Source organism: Phodopus roborovskii, unplaced genomic scaffold, assembly GCF_943737965.1.
Source record: "Phodopus roborovskii unplaced genomic scaffold, PHOROB, whole genome shotgun sequence".
In the NCBI taxonomy this organism is placed as follows: Eukaryota; Metazoa; Chordata; class Mammalia; order Rodentia; family Cricetidae; genus Phodopus; species Phodopus roborovskii.
The window spans coordinates 19,433,548-19,453,834 of NW_026126480.1; the positions used below are offsets into that span (position 1 = coordinate 19,433,548).

Below are 20,287 nucleotides of genomic sequence, written 5' to 3' on the forward strand. Positions count from 1 at the left end.
ATTTTTGTTTGATAGCTTCTGCTTGCTTAATAGCAAGAGTTGAAAGCTTTTTTTTTTTTTTTTTCTAAGATTTATTTTGAAGGGCTGAAGAGATGGATGGCTCAGTGATTGAGATCACTAGCTGCTTTTTCAGAGGACTTGGGTTTAATTCCCAGCACCCATATGGCAGCTCACAACTGTGTGTAAGTTCCAAGATTTCTGACACCATCACACAAACATACATGTAGGCAAAACACCAATGAACGAAAACATAAATGTTTAAAGAGTGTTTATGTGTATGGGTATTGTGTTTACATGTATGTCTATGTACCATGTTGTGCAGTACCCATGGAGATCTGAGGAGGGCATCAGATCCCTTGGAACTGGAGTTACAGTTTTGAACTGACATGTGGGTTCTGGGAGCTGAACTCAGATCCCCTACAAAAGTGGCTAGTGTTCTTAACAACAAAGAAGCCAGTTCTCCAGTCTCTTGGTTTTTGTTTGTTTTTGAGACAGGCTCTCACTCAATAGCTCTTCCTGACCTGGAACTAGGATTGCAGGCAAGATCCACAACACTACTGTCTAATGTTGAGAGTTCAGCAGTGGACCCTGCCAGCCCTTAAAAAGAGAAGGCCAAAGGGCTTTCCTCAGCCACCACTCCTGCACTGTCTCTCACCCAGCTGGGTTGTCAGAGCCCTAACATGGTCTCTTTTTATGTCAAGTTGTATAACACAAAAGGAAAGTGTTCTGTTTCAGTTGATGCTAATGTTTCCTTTGATCAGTCTCTGAGCTCCTGAAGCCAGCATTGTGACTAATCAGTCATTAGAGAAGCCCTTCAGGGCTTGTTGATTACCTTGCATATGAGACCCTTTGTTATAGGCACATGCCAGTGTGCTAGTCATCCCCAGGCCCAGCCTTCATTCACGATGGTGATATGTACACATCCATAGAGTACCCATCTGAGGCAGGGTGGGAAGACTGGAGAATATGTGAGGTCTAAGGGTAGCCAGGTGGGCTTACTCTTTCCAGCATAAAAACCTAAACTGTGGCCTTTATATCCACCTATACTCAGACTCTAGAGTGCTTCACTGCAACCCAGGCTCCATGCCAGCTGGATTGAGCAGCACTTAGCTACACAGTTATGATAAGCCCTATTTTCACAGCTGAACAGCTTTCCCACTGGTACCCAAAGAAAATGGGACATAGGGTGCTGTTTTTTTGTCCCTTTAGTGTCTAGCAAGGTAGCTTGCTCCCTCAAGATATACTAGAGCTGCTGTGGGTCTCAGCAAAAGCAGTGGAAAAGAGTCCTCCCAAAAATAAATCCTCGAAGGCACTTGAAAACAGCAGGTTGAGTATCAGCTTGTGTGATACCCTGAAGTGTCTTGGGGCCCCAACAAAACCTGTTGCAAACCTGTTGCAAGCCCAGGAAGACAACAGTCCTGAGGGTAAAAGTGCTTATTTGATACCTGACCTCAATCACCCAGACACTGGAATACTGGAAGCTAGAAAGAAAACTGGCCATGCAAAGCCCCACACACACACACACACAATGTGTGATTATTTGTTTTGTTGTTTTATGTATGTGGGTATTTTCCCTGCATGTATGTCTGTACCACATGTGTGCTTGGTGCCCACAGAGGCCAGAAGAGGGCATTGGGTCCCCAGGAACTGGAGTTTCCTGAACCATTGTGAGCTGCCATATGGGTGCTGGGATTGAACCCAAGCTCTCTGGAAGAGCAGTCAGTTCTCTCCAGCCCTTAACAAGTTAATTTTTAAAAAGAAAGAAAGAGGAAACACATTGCCTATGGTGTGTGCTCCAGATGACTTCCACTGGCCTCCACAAGCCACAAGCGCAGAGGACCAGGTCTTTTTCTTCCACATCCAACTCCCATCCCTTGGGATCAAACTAATGGAGCTCATAAGGAATTTGGAAAACTGCACTTGGTGCTGAAATTTGATTCCATTTTTTCTATTTTTTTTTCTTTTTTTTTTTGGACAGGTTTCTTTGTGGCTTTGGAACTAGCTCATATAGACCAGGCTGGCCTCGAACTCACAGAAATCCATCTGCCTCTGCCTCTGCCTCCAGCGTGCTGGGATTAAAGGCTCGAGCCACCAACGCCTGGCTTGACTCCATTTTTTTCAACCTGAAGAACTGCCATCCAGTATTCCCTGGCTTCAGCTAAGATTGCAGGCCAGAGGCTGGAGAGATGGCTCAACAGTTAAGAGCACAGAAACAGCTGGCATGAGTTAGTTAGTGCTCACAGGCTTTGGTTGACAGCTGGTTAATCTGCATAAGACTGAATGTGGACCCTGCCTTGGTGGTGCACACCTTTAATCCCAGCACTCAGGAGGCAGAGGCAGGCGGGTCTCTGTGAGTTCGAGTCCAGCCAGTCTACAGAGCAAGTTCCAGGACAGGTTCAAAGCCATAGAGAAACCCTGTCTCGAAAAACCAAAAAAAAAAAAGCTGAATGTGGATGACAATTGTGTGTGGCTTGGGCAATCTATGGGGTCACTGTCAATAGGACCAGGATATTTATCCCTAATGCTTGAGCTGACTTTTTGGAGCCCATTCTCTTTGGAGGGATACCTTGCCCAGCCTAGATATAGGGCAGAGGGCCTTGATCTTGTCTCAAAGTAATGTACCAGATTTTGTTGATTACCCATGGGAAGTCTTACCCTCTCTGAGGAGTGGGGGTGGGGTTGGGGGAAGGTGGAAAGAAGGGAGGGAGTGGGAACTGGGATTGGTATATAAAAAATGAGAAAAGATTGTTGGGGTTTTTGTTTTGTTTTGCTTTTTGGTATTTTGAGACAGGGTTTCTCTGTATTGCTTTGGAGCTTGTCCTGGAACTAGTTCTATAGACCAGGCTGGCCTCGAACTCATAGAGACCCACCTGCCTCTGCCTTCTGAGTGCTGGGACCAAAGGCATGCACCACCAATGCCCAGCTAGAAAAGATTGTTTTAAAATAAAATAAATAAATAAAAAATAAAAGCTCAAAACTTCTGAGAGAGAGAGAGAGAGAAGGGAAAAAAAGGTACTTGCTGCTCTTGCAGAGGGCCCAAGTTCAGTTCCCAGTAGCAATGTCAGATGACCCATAATGGCCTGTAACTTCAGCTTCAGGGTACCCTGTACTTTGAGACTGGATGCATGTGGTGTGCAGACATACAGTCAGGCGCACACACATACACGCACCGAATAAACAATCTTTTTTTTTTTTTTTTTTAAGGGAGATTGCAGACCAGTTGCTGCTGGCCAGCATCTGTTTAACAGTGATTGGGGAGTGGAAACAAAAGTGGGCACAATGGGAAGTTGTTGCCAAGGAAAAACCTTAAGCTGATGGGAGGCGGCAGTATACGCCTTTGACCACGCCTTTAATCCCATCCTGGCATTCTGGAGACGGAGGTGAGTGGCTCTCAGAGTTGGAGGCCAGCCTGGTCTACAGAGTTCCAGGACAGCCAGGGCTACACAGAGAAACATTGTCTCAAAAATAAATAAATAAATAAATAGAGACAAACACAACAAAACAAAAAAATAACTATACTTCAGTTTTTAAGTTCTGTGACTGCCCTACCACTTATGTAGTGTTGTTTTTCTTTTTAAACTTTGTATTGTTTTGGGTTTTTGGCTTGGTGTTCTTGTTTTTACATATATTTTTTTTCAAGACAGGGTTTCTCTGTGTAATCCTAGCTGTTTGGAACTTGCTCTGTAGACCAGGCCGGCCTCCAACTCAGAGATCTGCCTGCCTCTTCCCCCAAAGTGCTGGGAGTAAAGGTGTGCACAGCACCACCTGACAAACTTTTTATTGTTTTAAATTATGTGTACATGTCTGTCATGGGTGCTGGAAACTGAACTTGGAATCTCCAGAACATACTCTTAATCACTGAGCCATCTGTCTCCAGCCCACCATTGAAGTTCTTACAAACTTATCTATAAAGTTCCATGCAACAATGGGACATGCACATGGTACCATGCCAGGGGTACCAGTGACAGACTGGTGAAGTGGGGGCAGCGAAATAAATCAACAAGACAAGAACATAAAGTACTAAATTTATTAGAGACTGCTGCACAACAGCCCCATCAGGTAAGACAGTAGAGAGAAATGGCACAAAAGTATTCTTTTTTGGGGGGAGGGTGCTGCTGGGAGTCGGGGGGGGGGTCACTCAGGCAGTGTTTCCATGTCATGGGGTCCAGGATTTAGTTCTTTGAGACATCTGTGAGGTGCTCATGTCTGGATGACTAGGCAGTACCTCATTATTTTGCTGGTGAATGGGTTTTACAGTATGAATTATTTCTCCTAGGGACAGGCTTATTGTGCATTGCAGCAAGGGGTCAAACTCCTCATAAAACCCTGGCATCTTCTGCAGTAGTGTCAAGGTGCACTAAGACAGACTGCAGGTAGTCTTGTTAAAGACTAACTCTTTTTGATCCTGTGGATACAGCAGGGTCTTACGAGCTCAGCCTGATCTGAGGTCAAAGCAGTCTTGTATTAGCTTAGCACTTAGATTAGTTGCACCACCACAGAGTGGCATCCACACTCCCCACACTGATTAGCAGGGACATATCACCCCAGAGGACAAAGGTTATCTTCTAGAGCTAGCTCAAAGCTGAGCAGGGATATTGGAGGGAGAGAAATCCTGCCTGGTGGTGGTGCTCTGTCACGTGATAGATACTGCTACAGGGGCACTTTGGACAAGATGGGGAGTTCATCAGCAGCTCCTCAGTGGTGGCAGGCAGGCATAGATGCCAGTGGTAATGTAGACAAACCTGAGATAATGCCAACCGGAGCCTAAGGACCTCAGTCTAAGGATAGTTTCAGAAGACTCTCTGGGGCTGGAGAGCTGGCTCAACGGTTGGGAGCACTACCTTCTCTTCTTGAGGACTGGGGTTTGATTCCCAGCACACACATGGCAGCTCACAACTGTCTTTTAACAGTTCCATGGGATCAGATACTCTCACACAGATATGTATGCAGACAGAATACCAGGGCACATAAAACAAATAAATAAAAATAAAATTTAGAAAGAAGAGGCCTCTCTGGATTATTAGGTGTAGAATAAGTGTCTCAGAATGAATTGGGTCCTTTTTTGGTTGCAGCCATCGAACACTGACAGTGGGGCCCTAAAGACAGCTCAGTCAGTAAGAACACATGTGTGCCTGGTGCCAGGAGAAGACATTGGATTTGCTGGAGCTAGAATTACAGGGGGTTATGAGAGACAATATTATTACCCAAAACTGAAACAACAGCCAGAAGAGCGTTCTCTTAACCACTGAGCCATCCAGCCCCATACTTTTCTTCCTTTGTTTTGTTTGTTTGTTTTATTTTTTTGGACAGGGCCTCTCTGTGTAACTCTGGCTGTCCTGGAGCTCATTTTGTAGACCAGGCTGGCCTTTAACTCAGAGATCTGCCTGCCTCTGCTTCCTGAGTACTGGGAGTAACAGCACATGCTATCAGCCAGGTGGTGGTGGTGGTAGTGCATGCCTTTAATCACAGCACTCCAGAGGTAGAGGCAGGTGAATCTCTGTGTCTTCGAGGCCAGCCTGGTCTACAGAGTGAGTTCCAGTACAGGCTCCAAAACTACACAGAGAAACCCTGTCTTGAAACCTGACCCTTCCCTGGAAAAAAAAGCACATGCCACCACTGCCTGGCTCAATTTTTTTCTTCTTTTTATTGAGATGAGTCTCACTATGTAACCCTGGCTGGCTTGCAAGTTGGCCTGAGTCTCACTATGTAACCCTGGCTGGCTTGCAAGTTGGCCTCAGAATCATAGAGATCTGCCTGCCTCTGTCTCCTTTGGATTAAAGGCATGGACCACCATGCCAGACTCACATTTTTCTTTCTTACTGGTTCATAGAACAACACAACAAACAAACTTACCAATATCCTAAAAGAGAGTTAAATCTAAATTACAATTATGACAGAATGTAACAAACTCAAGCTGCCTGTAAACATTATTAAGCTTTCAAGTTTGGTCTGTGGTAGGTCTTAGGCATACTTTAATGTGCTTGGATCAGTTAAAGGGTTCCTGTCAGTCTCCTAAGAGTCTAAGAGTTACATAGCATTACCGTCCTGCCACATCTGGAGAAGACACCAAATGATCCTGGATAATGAATTATTTATTATGGAGAAAGGCAGAGGAAAGAGCCAAGAGTCTTTATATATTAACCCTATAATTTCAGTTTGGGATACACAAAGCGTATGTTTTCCTGAAGTACCAGGGGATACTAAGAGGTTATTTTTTTCCAGAGGACCAAGGGGAATAGAGTTTGATGTGTCCAGTGGCTTAGGGTCCAGAGAAGGCACACATTTGTATTTGAGATAGGTTAGACATGGGGAAGAACACTCGTACCTGAATGATCCTACCTGCTACCTTGAGAAGATGAAGGACATTCTTGGAGGGAGAGAGGAGCCACTTTCAATTGTTCCTCGAGTACCTGATAAGAAGTTCCTAAGCAGATGTATGAGACAGTATGGGGGGGGGGGGTTAGAGGGGGAAAGCCCCACAGGCAGAAAGGAAGGAGGGGGAGAGGGGGAAACGAAATGGGGAGGTAGGAGTAGAGGAGTGGCTAGTAACAGAGAAGCCAGAGACAGGGCCTTGAGTGTGCACAGAGGAAGGGTCATCGGGGATGCTCTCCAGGACCGAGTTTAAGGAAGACTAGTGTTAGAGGGTCTAGTAAGAAAGATATATATGACAGCCTGCTCACAGTTGAGAGCCTTGTGACAAGGCTATGGAAAACTAGCTGTAAGATGCTGGGATGGTTAAGAGCACTGATTGTTCTTCCAGAGGATCTAGATTCAATTCCCAGCACCCACATGGTGGCTCCTACCAATCTCCAGCTCCAGTTCCACAGGCTATGATGCCCTCTTCTGGCTTCCTCTGGCACTAGACACACATGAGGTACTGCTGCAGACTGCTCAGTGGGCAACAGGTCTGCAGGGAGACCAAGACTCGGATGACCAGGCCAGGAGTGGCTTCGGCTTGACAGACAGTCACAAACACACTTGAGGTTTGCAACTGCTGAGATTTTTACTTCAGAGCATCAGGTTTTTATGCAGAAAGTTCAAAGAACAGATCTTTGGCCACAATTCAAAAAAATTACAGATATTTTACAGAAATTAATGCACACCAGCAATTTCCTTGAAGCATGAGATCAAGTGCATAGCCAGAAACTTTTTTCTATTTTGGCCTGCCTGTGGTCAGCTTGCCAGACACTTGGTTCACTGAGTTTAAAGAATAATCTTTGTTTTTGAACATTAAACTTTCAACAGCACTGCTAAGCTCTCTCCTAAACCTCTATGAACTCTTATACTGTTTCAGGGGTCCTAAGATCCCAATCATAGCGTTTCCAATATACTATAGACCTGGCCCAGAACCTAGGATCTTTATGAAATATGAGCCAAACATAGACCTTCCACCTAAGATTGTAGTAACTCCAACAGCAGCTTTGCTGCGGGTGGGCTATTTTCAGGCAGGGTCACAATGCGGGCAAGTTCACATAGCTTCAACTCTATTAATTTCTCAGGCTTTGGGCTGACACCTGGAATCTTAGCCAGCGCCGTGGGTTTTGTGATTGAAGGCACAGAGGATATTCATCTACTGATCGCTGGTCTGCATCTCTTTTAGTTTCTAAAACTATATCTAAATGTTCTCTAGGCTTCACTGAATTAACAGTGGAGCTTCAGGCCAGAACACTCATGATTAAAAGTATTATTGTTAACATAGCACAAATACACCCAGCACCCTTTTCAATCAGCCAGCCAAGCAAGCACCTGCAGGGACCTGGCCACTTCTTCTCAGGAAGTGTAACCACATGTGGTGCGAATGAACCTCTGGACAGGTAGCCATGAGATTCATCTCGGCCATTGCTACATTGTCCCCACTGGGGCTGGTATGGCAAGGTACATATGGAGATTCAAACACATAAAAATTAAAAAGAAAAAAAAAATTTTTTTTGAGAGACAGGGTTTCTGCTGTGGAATATTCCTTTACACTATGAGAATATATGTTTCTGTGATTGGTTTAATAAAGAAACTGACTGGCCAATAGCTGAGCAGAATAAGGTAAGGTTAGGCAGGAAAGCCAGACTAGGAGAATGTTGGGATGAGGAAGGGCAGAGTCAAAGGTGTTGCCAGCTAATGCAGGGAAAAAGAGATGCACATGCTGTACTGAGAAAAGGTATCAAGCCACGTGGCAGAGCATAGATAAGAAATATGGGTTAACTTAAATGTAAGAGCTAGCTAGTAACAAGCCTCAGCTATTGGCTGAGCATTTATAATTAATTTCTGTTTCTATGAATTCTACTCCTGTAGACAAATCATACCATACTTGTTTACTTGCACTTTTTCCTGCTTTTTGACAAAGAAGACTCATATTTTCCTCCTGCTTTTCTAGGAGCACACTTGTCTCAGCCCTTCTATTCCTGATGAGGATGTGCAACTTGTGTTTTGGAAATATGTGTTCTTATTTCACTTAACATATCTATCTATTGTTGGTTTGTTTGTTTATTTATTTATTAGCATTTTTTGTCATATCCAGTGTGTGTGTGTGTCCTGTGCATTTATGTGGAAGCTGGTCCTCTTCTTTACCATTTGAGTCACCAGAATGGAACAAATATCATGTTCAGTGGCAAATGCCTTTACACACTGGGCCATCTCAACGAATTTCCTGAGAGACGTTGTACATGTGGCCACAGTTGATCACCTCTACTCTGAACTCACTTATAATGAAAACAAAAGCTTTCTGTTTGTGTTTGTTTTTTAAGACAGGATTTCTCTGTGTAGCTCTGACTGTCCTGGAACTCACTATGTAGCTATGTAGACCAGGCCGGCCTCGAATTCACAGAGATCCTCTGCTTCTTGAGAGCTGGGATTAGAGACATGTGCCAACTGCCTGGCTAACAAAAGCATTTTTAAAATTCTTTTCTGCATTCCATTCCAGTGAAGAAAAGAAAAACTGACTTAAGAGCTGTCTCGAAAGTTACCTCAGAGCTGGAGGTGTGATGTGGTACAGCACTAATCTATCATTCACCAGGCCCTAAATCAGTGGTTCTCAACCTGCGGGCTGCGATTCCCTCGGCAAACCTCTATCTTCAAAAATATTTACATTATGCTTCATAGCAGTGGTGAATCTACAGTTATGAATTAGCAATGAAAATAATTTTATGTTTGGGGGTCACCACAACACGAGGAAATGCATTTAAAGGGCCGCAGCATTAGGAAGACTGAGAACCACTGCCCTAATTTCAATCCCCATATTTGTCCCTGCTTGGTCTCACCTCTTGTAGGGTTCCCTGAGAATCCCACTGTTATGATGGAAGCTTCACCCCAACCCCTGGCGTCCACATACCCAAAGGGTCTGGATTGTTATAGTGGAAGTTCCACCCAAGCCCCCCTTCCATATCTCCCTCAAACCCTGCTGTATCTCAGAAAGCCTGCCCAATGATGACCCCTCCCACAGAGATGCTCAAGACCACTCCCACAGAGTATTTAAACTGCCCCCAGAAACTAGTGGTTTTCCGGTCTCTCTTTTCCAAGGCTGAAAAGCCATCCTGGAGTGTTATAGCCATTAAACATGGGCTTTTTTCTAATTCGGTTTGATTTGGTCTGATTTGGATTGCTGCATCAGCGGAGAGGCTTATCAGTGTGTAGAAACTTTTCACCCAGAACTCCTGGACACACAGAACTCTGACCCAAAGCCCCAAGGCGTTAAAGAAGGCCGCCGGAAACTGCTCTACTCTGGATTGCACACTCAGTCCCCGAATCTGCCGCAGAAATCCTGCAATTTCTAAGGGAAAATGATTAAGTTAAAATCCTGGTGCCCTGAGGGTGTGTGCCTATCTTTAAAAATAAGAAACTTTTGCTCCACACCAGTAACTTTTGTGCCTTAAGACCCTAGGAGGACAGAGATAACAGCTCACCCAGTCAAACTGCTCAGACAGGTTTCCCTCTTCCTTTAGGCTTTTCTAACATCCTGAAACTGCTTCAGTGTTGTTGTTTTTACCACCAGCAGCTGCTGCTGAAAAAAGAATATTACCCCGCTGCATAAATGGGCTTTGCTGTTGTGGTGCTAGTGCATGCTCTTCAAAGCAAAAAGAAAGGCCAGGCAGGTGCTGCCCTAGGTCATGAGCAGGAGGCTCTGTGAAGTGCAGGAGGCTTTGTGAGGTGCAGGAGGCTCTGTGAGGTGCAGGGGGGCTCTGTGAGGTGCAGGGGGGCTCTGTGAGGTGCAGGGGGGCTCTGTGAGGTGCAGGAGGGCTCTGTAAGGTGCAGGAGCCTCTGTGAGGTGCAAGGCTCTTTGTGAGGTGCAGGAGCCTCTGTGAGGTGCAAGGCTCTTTGTGAGGTGCAGGAGCCTCTGTGAGGTGCAGGGGCCTCTGTGAGGTGTAGGGGCCTCTGTGAGGTGCAGGAGCCTCTGTGAGGTGCAGGAGGCTCTGTGAGGTGCAGGAGCCTCTGTGAGGTGCAGGAGCCTCTGTGAGGTGCAGGGGGCTCTGTGAGGTGCAGGAGGCTCTGTGAGATGCAAGGCTCTTTGTGAGGTGCAGGAGCCTCTGTGAGGTGCAGGAGGCTCTGTGAGGTGCAGGAGCCTCTGTGAGGTGCAGGAGGCTCTGTGAGGTGCAGGGGGCTCTGTGAGGTGCAGGAGGGCTCTGTGAGGTGCAGGAGGGCTCTGTGAGGTGCAGGAGCCTCTGTGAGGTGCAGGAGGCCTCTGTGAGGTGCAGGAGGCTCTGTGAGGTGCAGGGGGGCTCTGTGAGGTGCAGGAGGCTCTGTGAGGTGCAGGAGGCTCTGTGAGGTGCAGGAGGGCTCTGTGAGGTGCAGGAGGCTCTGTGAGGTGCAGGAGCCTCTGTGAGGTGCAGGAGGCTCTGTGAGGTGCAGGAGCCTCTGTGAGGTGCAGGGGGCTCTGTGAGGTGCAGGGGCCTCTGTGAGGTGCAGGGGAGCTCTGTGAGGTGCAGGGGCCTCTGTGAGGTGCAGGGGAGCTCTGTGAGGTGCAGGAGGCTCTGTGAGGTGCAGGGGGTTTCTGTGAGGTGCAGCCCCATAGAGCCCCACCTTTGGTGGGTGGTGCTTTTTTCCAGCTTTGCCATGGTAGGGATAGAGTCTATTTAACCTTTGAAAGAGCTCTAAAGGATCAGATACTGAATCTGGAGGCTGGAGATACTGTTCAGCAGTTAAGAACACTGGCTGCTCTTCCAGAGGATCTGAGTTCCGTTCCCAGAATTCCCATCAAGTGGCTCACAGCTGCCTGCAACTCCAGCTCCAGGGAATCTGAGGTCTCTGGCTTCCCAAGACTCCTGCACTTCCGCACAGATGTAGACACAGACATGTATACACAATTAAAAATAATAAATATAAATCTTTTTGCAAAAATTTAGTCTGATAAAATAAAGTGATAAATGGGCATGATGGCCCATTCCTGTAATTCTAGCACTCACGAAGCTGAGACAGAAGTCGGTCATGAATTTGAAGGCATCGTGGGCTACAGAGTAAAAAAGCATTTTTGAGCTGGGCATTGGTGGTGCATGCCTTTAGTCCCAGCACTTGGCAGGCAGACGCAGGAGGATCTCTGTGAGTTCCAGGCCAGCCTGGTCTACAGAGGGAGTTCTAGGACAGGTTCCAAAGCAATACAGAGAAACCTTGTCTCAAAAAACAAAACAAAACAAAACAAAAAAAAAATGCATTTTGTTTGTTGTTTTTAAAAAGAGATGAGCTCTTCAGCATATAATTAGACATCCCAGTCTCTAGAACTGCAAGATTAAAAAAACAAAACAAAACAAAACTACATAGTGCCTCACTATGTAGTCCTGGCTGGCCTGGAACTAATTATGTAAACTAAGATGTACTCAATAATCTCCCTTCCTTCCTTCCTTCCTTCCTTCCTTCCTTCCTTCCTTCCTTCCTTCTTTTCAAGAAAGGGTTTCTCAGTAAAGTCCTGGCCGTCCTGAACTGGCTCTGTAGACCAGGTTGACCTTGAAATCAGAGATCCTCCTGCCTCTGCCTCCCTAGTGCTACCTGTTGACATATATATTTAATAACCTAAGGTAGCTAAGGCTGGCCTTGACTTATAGTGCTGAGATTACAAGTATGTGTTACAAGTCTGACTCTATAAATGGCCTAGGCTGTGTTATTATCTTGCAGAGATGAAAGGAATTGAACAGCTGTCAGTGGTGGCACACACCTTTAATCCCAGCACTGGGGAGGCAGAGACAGGCAGATCTCTGTGAGTTCAAGGCTAGCCTGGACAGCCAGGGCTGTTATACAGAGAAACCTTATCTCAGACCAAAAAAAAAAGTGTGGGGGGGAGAAAGAAAGAAAAGGAATGAAACAGCTGAGTCAGTGAGTCAGTGTCAGTGGTCCATAGTGTGTGGTGTTTTTGTTTTTGAGACAGGGTCTCTGTGTGTAGCCTGGAACTCAGAAATCTGCCTGCCTTACCTCTCAAGTGCTCAGATTAAAGGTGTATGCCACCTGTTGGGGATTAGACTCAGATCAAGGTTGATGACAGATGCATTTACCTAGTGGGTCATCGTGAGAGCTTTTTAAGACATGGTCTTGCTAGATAGCCCAGACTAGCCTCAAACTCTTCCTGCCTCACCTTCTTTAATGTGGAGATCAAAGGGAAGTACCTCTATGCCCTGCTCTATCCCATGTTCTTGAACAGGAATTCTTAGAATAAATGTCCCCTTTGCTGTCTTGCTCTAGTGTTGGGGGAGATATGCTTGTGTTGATTACATCACCAATAGAGTCAACCTCTAATTCAGCTGGCCAGAGTGGACCACAGAGTTCAAGGGCTGATTCAGAGGGAGATAGAAGGGCACACAGATGAGGAAAAGGAGGAGCCGAGGGGGATAGCAAGGCCCTTTTAATCTGGGAAGTGGATCATCTCTGCATTGATCTATGAATCTCTCAGGTTTATTCCCTAATATTTACTCTTTTGTTTTTTTTTGTTGTTTTTAGTCTTTTCTTGGTTAGTTGGTTGGTTGGTTGGTTGGTTTGGCACTTCCCTGAGTGACTCCCCTTGTGACCACATGCCACTGAGGGTCACCAGCTTTTCACACCACGGGCTTTTCCTGTTGCATTCTTAACAGCCATTGCTGGCTCTGCAGCCAGGGACTTGTGCAGCCCCCGGGTGCTCTCCCATGCTGTGTCCTAGTCAAGGGGGCTTCTGCTCTTGTTTTCCCCTTGAACCTACTTCCCAGACCTCTCCCTCCCTTTCCCTGCATAGCCCAAACTGGCCAGTAGCTCTCCTCCCAAGTCAGTCCTGTATGACTAGCACTAGCCCCAAGGCCAAGCCGAGTTAGTCTAGCTGTCAGGCTAACTAACCCTCATAGCCCCTGCAGCCCCCGCCCACCATGGTCTGTACGGAAGAAGACACTGCCTGCCATACCCAAGGGGCCCATCACCACCTCCACCTCCACCCCACCCCCGGGCTAATGCCTTTCATGCTGCTGACACCTGTCCTCTGACCAGTGTGTTAAGCACTGACAGCTAGCCACACCGCATCCCACCCCCAGTCAATCGTCATGGACAAGACTGGTGACCCTCATGCACAGCTGCTCCTTCGCCAGCCATCATAAGCAGATGCGGTGAGAAACCTGGGTTATTTTTATTATTTTGCCTGCACATATGTCTGTGTGAGGGTGTCAGATCTTAAAGTTACAGGGAGTTATGAGCTGCCATGTGGGTGCTGAGATTTGAACCCTGGCTCTCTGGAAGAGCAGTCAATGCTCTTAACCCACTGAGCCATCTCTCCAGCCCAAACCTGGGAATTCTTAAAGGGGGAATTACGGTTTAAAAATAAATACATACATAATAAGGGGAAATCCTTCCCATGTTAAGAATCAGAAATATTGCCAGGCAGTGATGGCACACACCTTTAGTCCCAGCACTCAGGAGGCAGAGGCAGGCAGATCTCTGTTAGTTTGAGGCCAGTTTAAGCTACAGAGCAAGTTCCAGGACAGTAAAGGCTGTTACAAAAAGAATCCCTGTCTCAAAAAAAATAAAAAAATAAAAAAATAAAACAAAAACAAACAAAACCCAAAACTCAGAAATATCACAAAGCAGGGAGTTACGATACTGTTTAGTGCTTCTATGGATGACTTGCAAATGGAAAAAATAAATGAGGGGATAAACAACTTAGCTGGGATTGACGTAATGTCAATCACAATTATTATCAGTTTTGTAATTCATATTTTATCATTAAAAACGTGGTTTGGAGCCAGGCAATGTGGTGCTTGCCTTTAATCCCACCACTTGGGAGGCAGAGATAGGTGGCTCTCCATGAGTTCGGGGCCAGACTGGTCTACAGAGAAAGTTCCAGGATAGCTAGAGCTACACAGAGAAACCCTATCAAAAAAAAAAAAAAAAAAAAAAAAAGTGATATGAGAAAGACTTATTAATGAAAATAAGAAAAGTTTGACAAAATACCAGCCTTAGAAGGACTTACTATTGATAGAATACAAGCTTTAGGAAGACTTAGTACTGATAGATACAAGCCTCCCAAAGGCCTACCCATGAAAATAAGAAAAATATTCAGACACAGACAGAGGAGTTTAGAGCAGAACCCACCACACCATTGCATTATGAAATTGAAGAAGGCCCTTTCTGCCGCCGCCATGCCATCCAGACGGAGGAAGAAGACCCGGAAACTCCAGGGCCACGTGAGCCATTGCCAGGGTCGCATGGGTAAACACCTCAAGCAACCCAGGAGGCCGCGGGAATGCTGGAGGCATGCATCACCACAGGATCAACTTCAACAAATACCATCCAGGTTACTTTGGGAAAGTTGGTATGAGGCATTACTACTTAAAGAAGAACCAGAGCTTCTGCCCAATTGTCAACCTGGATAAGTTGTGGACACTGGTCAGTAAGTAGACACGGATCAATGCTTCCAAGAACAAGACTGGAGCTGCTCCCAATATTGATGTTGTGTGACCGGGCTACTACAAAGTTCTGGGGAAGGGAAAGCTCCCTAATCAGCCTGTCATCCTGAAAGCCAAAATTTTCAGCGGAAGAACTGAAGAGAAGATAAAGGGTGTTGGAGGTGCCTGTGTCCTGGTGGCTTGAACCACCCAGGGAGGTTAATTAAATGTTAACATTAAAACAAAAAAGAAAAAGAAAAGGAAATTAAAGAGGAGTAGCCTAAGGTTATTAGAAAACCAATCTTGCATAAGACCTAACTAGACTCCCTTAACATAGATGACAATGGTGTGGCTGGGACAATATATGAGGCCACCTGCAGTAGATCTAACACTAATACACAAACTCAGTGGAGCCCATTCTATATATAGAGATACCTTGCCCAGCCTAGACACAAGGGTGTGGGGGTGGGGAGATACCTTGGTTCTGCCTCAACAAGATGATGCCACAGATTTAGTAGACTTCCTAGTGGAGGCTTACCCTCTCCAAGGAGCAAATGGGGGAGGGGTTAGAAGAGAGGGTAATGGGAGAAGAGGAGGGTGGGGGAACTGGGATTGAAGGTATAAACCAGGCTGGTCTTGAACTCACAGAGACCTACCTGCCTCTGCCTCCCGAGTGCTGGTATTAAAGGTGTGCACCACCATTGCCGGGCTAAAACCAATCTTAATATACCTAGTATAACATACCATAAGACTACCAGATGATAGGCACCCCCAAGGCGGTGCAGAAGTTAATTGGGGTTCTTTAGAAATGTTAAGATTTGAGGAGTTTAAAGAAGCAGTCATTTCATATAGTATGCATTTACTCTTTGTGAAGCAGGTGTTAAATCATAGGCAACTTGAACAGGATTCTTCCACAAGACTGGGAAGACATATAGTTACAGCAATATTGGAAGCTGGTTGGTCCCCGGTTACAGTAGAAAACATGGTAGAGAGAGGAAGCTAGGGTCACAGAACAATAAAGTAGTTCTAGAGGTATTGAAATTTCCCAAGATCAGCTCCTCAGTGAGGGTCAACATGCTGATTTACAAAGGCAGTCTATGTTTGATGATCACACCTTGGCCCTATGTCAAAAACAGCTTTGAATGTTTGGAATAGAACTGAAGAATCAGGAAAGAGAGCTGTCATTTATTAAGATTATACAAGGCCCAAAAGAAGAGTTAATTGCTTTTTTTTTTTTAAACAAAGATTAACTTCATGTAAATAAAGTGGTATCAGATCCAGAAGTTAGACAAGTATTAATTGAATCCTTGGCTTTTGAAGATGCTAATTCAAAATGCAAAAGGGTTATTAGGCCCTTAAGGGCAAGATCAGCAACCACAGATGAATGGATCCAAAATACAGCTGATATTGGACCTCATGCTTTGATAGAAGTAATTTCTAGAAATTTTAAGAAAAATCAAAATGTCAAATGTTTTAATTGTTGTAAACAAGGTCTTTTATTTTCTGAACATGAGTGCTCTTTCTGCACTCTGTATGCCAGAAGAGGGTATCAGATACCACTATAGATGGTTGTGAAACACCATATGGTTATTGTGAATTGAACTCAGGACCTCTAGAAGAGCAGCCAGTGCTCTTAACCACTGAACCATCTCTCTAGCCCCCAAAACAAGGTCTTCTAAAAAAGAATTGTAGTCAAAGCATTCCTAGAAACAATGTTTTTTCTAGAGATAATCCAAACAGAAGGCTGTCATTGGACCAATGAATGCAGATCAATAAGGGACAGACAAGGTAACCCTTTGCCATCAAGAAATAATTTGGGGAACATCTCCCAGACCTCAATGTCCAATTTGGTTTATTCATTCCCTGTCACTATGAGGGAAACTCCTCCACAGAACAATTAAAGGAAATAATGCCTATAGTAAAAATAAAATCATACTGCTCTGGATGACAAAATAGTTTCAATAGATAAAATTTTTAGGAGAGATATGGTTAATATACCAATGAATGTATGAGGATGTTATTTGTTGCAGCAATGGAAAACACAGATTAATATCCCTGCAATCTCAGAAACAAACCATAAAACAGAATGCACTGAGAGAAATAAAAAGGTATTATCAAGCATGGTCATAGACTGTTCAAGTTGTACATAAGCAGAGCACATCAGCTGGTGATCTTTCAAAGATACCAACAGCCCTACCTCAAAAATGGTTAAATGACAAACCTATCTAGGTGAAACAATGGCCTTTGCCATCATAATCACAGGTGTTAGATCAGTTCTTGGAATTCTCCTATATTTGTCATTAAAAGACATTTTAAAAATTAAAGACCTATGTAGAAAAAAATTCTGAATTAATTCTGAAAGGAAAATTGAGACTTCGTCAATCAACAGGAATAGGCCCAACAGAGATTGTGGTACCTTTTAATAATGCTGAAATTGCCCCATTAGGGGCAGAGAATGAGCATTGGCCAAGAGAGTTTAGTAACATTTTGGGAGAGATTAGCAACAAATATCCCCAAAGCAAGAGACTTCAGTTTATAAAAAGAACTAATTGGATTCTTCCTCACATTGTGCGAGAAACACCAGTTTCTGGAGCCCCAACATTCTATACTGATGCAAATAAATCAGGAAAGGCAGGTTGTAAGTCAGGAAATTTTAAAAAGTGCTAAAAACCTTTATGATTTGTTGCTGGGTCCTAACAGCTTTCTAGGGGAAGGGGGTGGAATGACACAGACACTGGGAGTCAGGTCATAGGAAAACCAGCAGACGCCTTTATTTAGCAATGGAGGGAACCTTATATACCCTCCCAGCACTCTTGCATTCTAATCCGTTGACATCTCTTGGCCACCCTTCATTGGCTAGGCATGATCAGGATGTCTGGTAGTGCCAGGCAGATTCCAGATTGGCTCATCTTTCTGTCTTGTAGGCCTTAACTTTCTATAATGATTCTATTCAAGAGTCAGAATTATATGCTATTCTCATTCTATTATAAAAATTTCTAGAACCTCTTAAGATAGTTACTGACTCTCAGTATGCAGATTGAGTTGTTTACATATTGAAATAACTAGTTACTCCAGATGACTCAGAATTAACTTTGTTATTTATTCAATTACAAGAAGTAACAGAGCTCGGCAGTAGACATACCAGCACCATTTTGGAAAAACTGAACTGGGTGTAGCCAGCACCCAGCTGCTGCTTTAATCTTAGCCATGCTACTTAGCAGATTAAAGACTCATGTGGTCAGAAAAAGATAGAGATATACAGTGAAGACAGATTCAGAGAAACAAAACCTCCAAATGGTATACATTGTGTTTAAAAATATGCATAGGCTTGAAAGAGAAAAGAAAAAGGATGGAGTCCAAAGCAAATAGAGTAGCTGAGCACGGTGGGCGCACACCTTTAGTCCCAGCACTTGGGAGGCAGAGGCAGGGAGATTTCTATGATTTCAAGGCCAGCCTGGTCTACAGAATGAGTTTAGGGACAGCTGACGTTACACAGAGAAACTCTGTCTCAAAAAACCAAAATATAAAAGTAAAAGAAATAGAGTAATAAAAAATAAAAACAAACAAAAAATCGCAGTCTGGGTACTGTATGTTATTGTGTTGTCTTTGAATTGTTTGCTGAGGAAGGAGCAACAGCTGCTAAAAGGCATTTGATTATAAATGCTGCTGGATTAGTCAGGTGGGGGTGATGCATGCCTTTAATCCCAGCACTCAGGAGGCAGAGGCAAGTGGATCTTTGTGACTTAGAGTCTACAGAGCTAGTTCCAGGACAGACTCCAAAGCTACACAGGAAAATCCTGTCTTGAAAAAAATTAAATAAATAAATAAATAAATAAATAAATAAATAAATAAAAATAAAAAAGAAATGCTGCTGGAGTAATTCAATTTATGTATTTTGAAAATGCCTTCAAAATTTAAGTCTGAGGACATGTTACTTTGAAAAAGAGGTTCTGCTTTTGTTTCCATGGAAGATGAAAAGCTGTGTATTCCTTTCAGACTAATATGGTTTGATAAGCAAGACCCCTGAAGCAGTGGCCCAATCTGAAACAGCAGGGACAGACAATGAAGCCTTGCAGCCAGAAGCTAGCCATGATTCTGGGTTTTCTCAGGATTCCCTTGGGATTGACAGCACCCCCAAACAGCAGGAAGCAGTTTGGAGAGAACTACGTCCACGTTCCCAAATACTGTTTATAAATGTTTGTTTTCATTTAAATGGGCTTGGTTATAAATGGTTAATGGTCATAGTCAATCTCTTTCTAAAGAAAAAAAAGAGAATATGATATAGAAATGAATACTTCGGTCTGAATTTTGGTTTATTGATACAAATCTAAGGTTGATTTTGTTATATGTATATTTCTACTCTTGTTTAAGTATTGTGTTTATACAACTCATTTAAAAATGTAATGTATAATTAATTACAGATTACAGTCATCTATAATAGTCAAAACTTATGGACATGTTAGTTTTCTAGATATACAGAGATATATTTCAAATGGATAGATATCCTTCAAAACCTTTTAAAGACCTACAGAATATGGCATTTAAAGTGATGTATTAGTGTTTTTCATGACAATGAGATACAACTGCTTCTGGCAACACCCATAAGTAGAGAGGAAGTAGGGCATGGAAGAAACTAATTATGGAGTTTGCCTTCAATAACCCACAGATAGTTATTTGGACAAGAAACTGCTTTTGCCTGGACTGCTTGATAGCATGCTGCCCAAACTGGACAAGCAGGTTACAAAGAAAAGTGACTGCTGAACCTGCCATGGGACAGGATGGTCCTTCAAGTTTCCTGCTTCATCAAGAAGTCTGCCAGACACCATGGCTGAAGATGGGTGCTCCAACATTACAGAGGAACTTTGGGGGTACTGTCCAGGCAGTGAGATGTCTCTGTCAATTCTAGAGTTTATATATTATCCTTCTAGGGTCTTTAATGGAATTAAAGACAGAGAGTTATGGTTATAGTTTTCCTTAATTATGATAAAAGGTAAGTTACACATAAAACTTTAGACTCACAAAGATAGGATAGATGATAGAATATTGTCTTTAAATTTTGCTCAATGTTAGTGAACTAAATATTGTTAACTGTAGTTCTTGTTTGACAACTGTTTTGTTACATATAATTTTACTATGTTAAAGTTAAAACTTTCCTTTTTATTTAGGCAGAAAAGAGGAGATGATGGTGGCTGTCCTCCTGTATGCTGTGACTATGTTTCTCTTACTGGTTGATGAATAAATGCTGATTCGTCAGTAGCCAGGCAGGAAGTATAGGCATGGCTACCAGACTAGGAGAATGCTAGGAGGAGAAACAGAGAGAGAGAGAGAGAGTCACCAGGGAGATGCCATGTAGCTGCTGAAGGAGTAACATAAGAAGCATTACTGATAAGCCTCCGCCTCATGGTGATACATAGTTTAATAGAAATGAGTTAATAATTAAGAGAAAGCTAGCAAATAAGCCTGAGCCATTGGCT

At 43.9% G+C, this 20,287-nt stretch overlaps 1 pseudogene; it reads left to right on the top strand.

Moving 5' to 3' along the window:
* Positions 1-14,567: 14,567 nt before the first annotated feature.
* LOC127227689 (60S ribosomal protein L27a-like) lies at positions 14,568-15,055 on the top strand (annotated as a pseudogene).
* Positions 15,056-20,287: the final 5,232 nt, after the last annotated feature.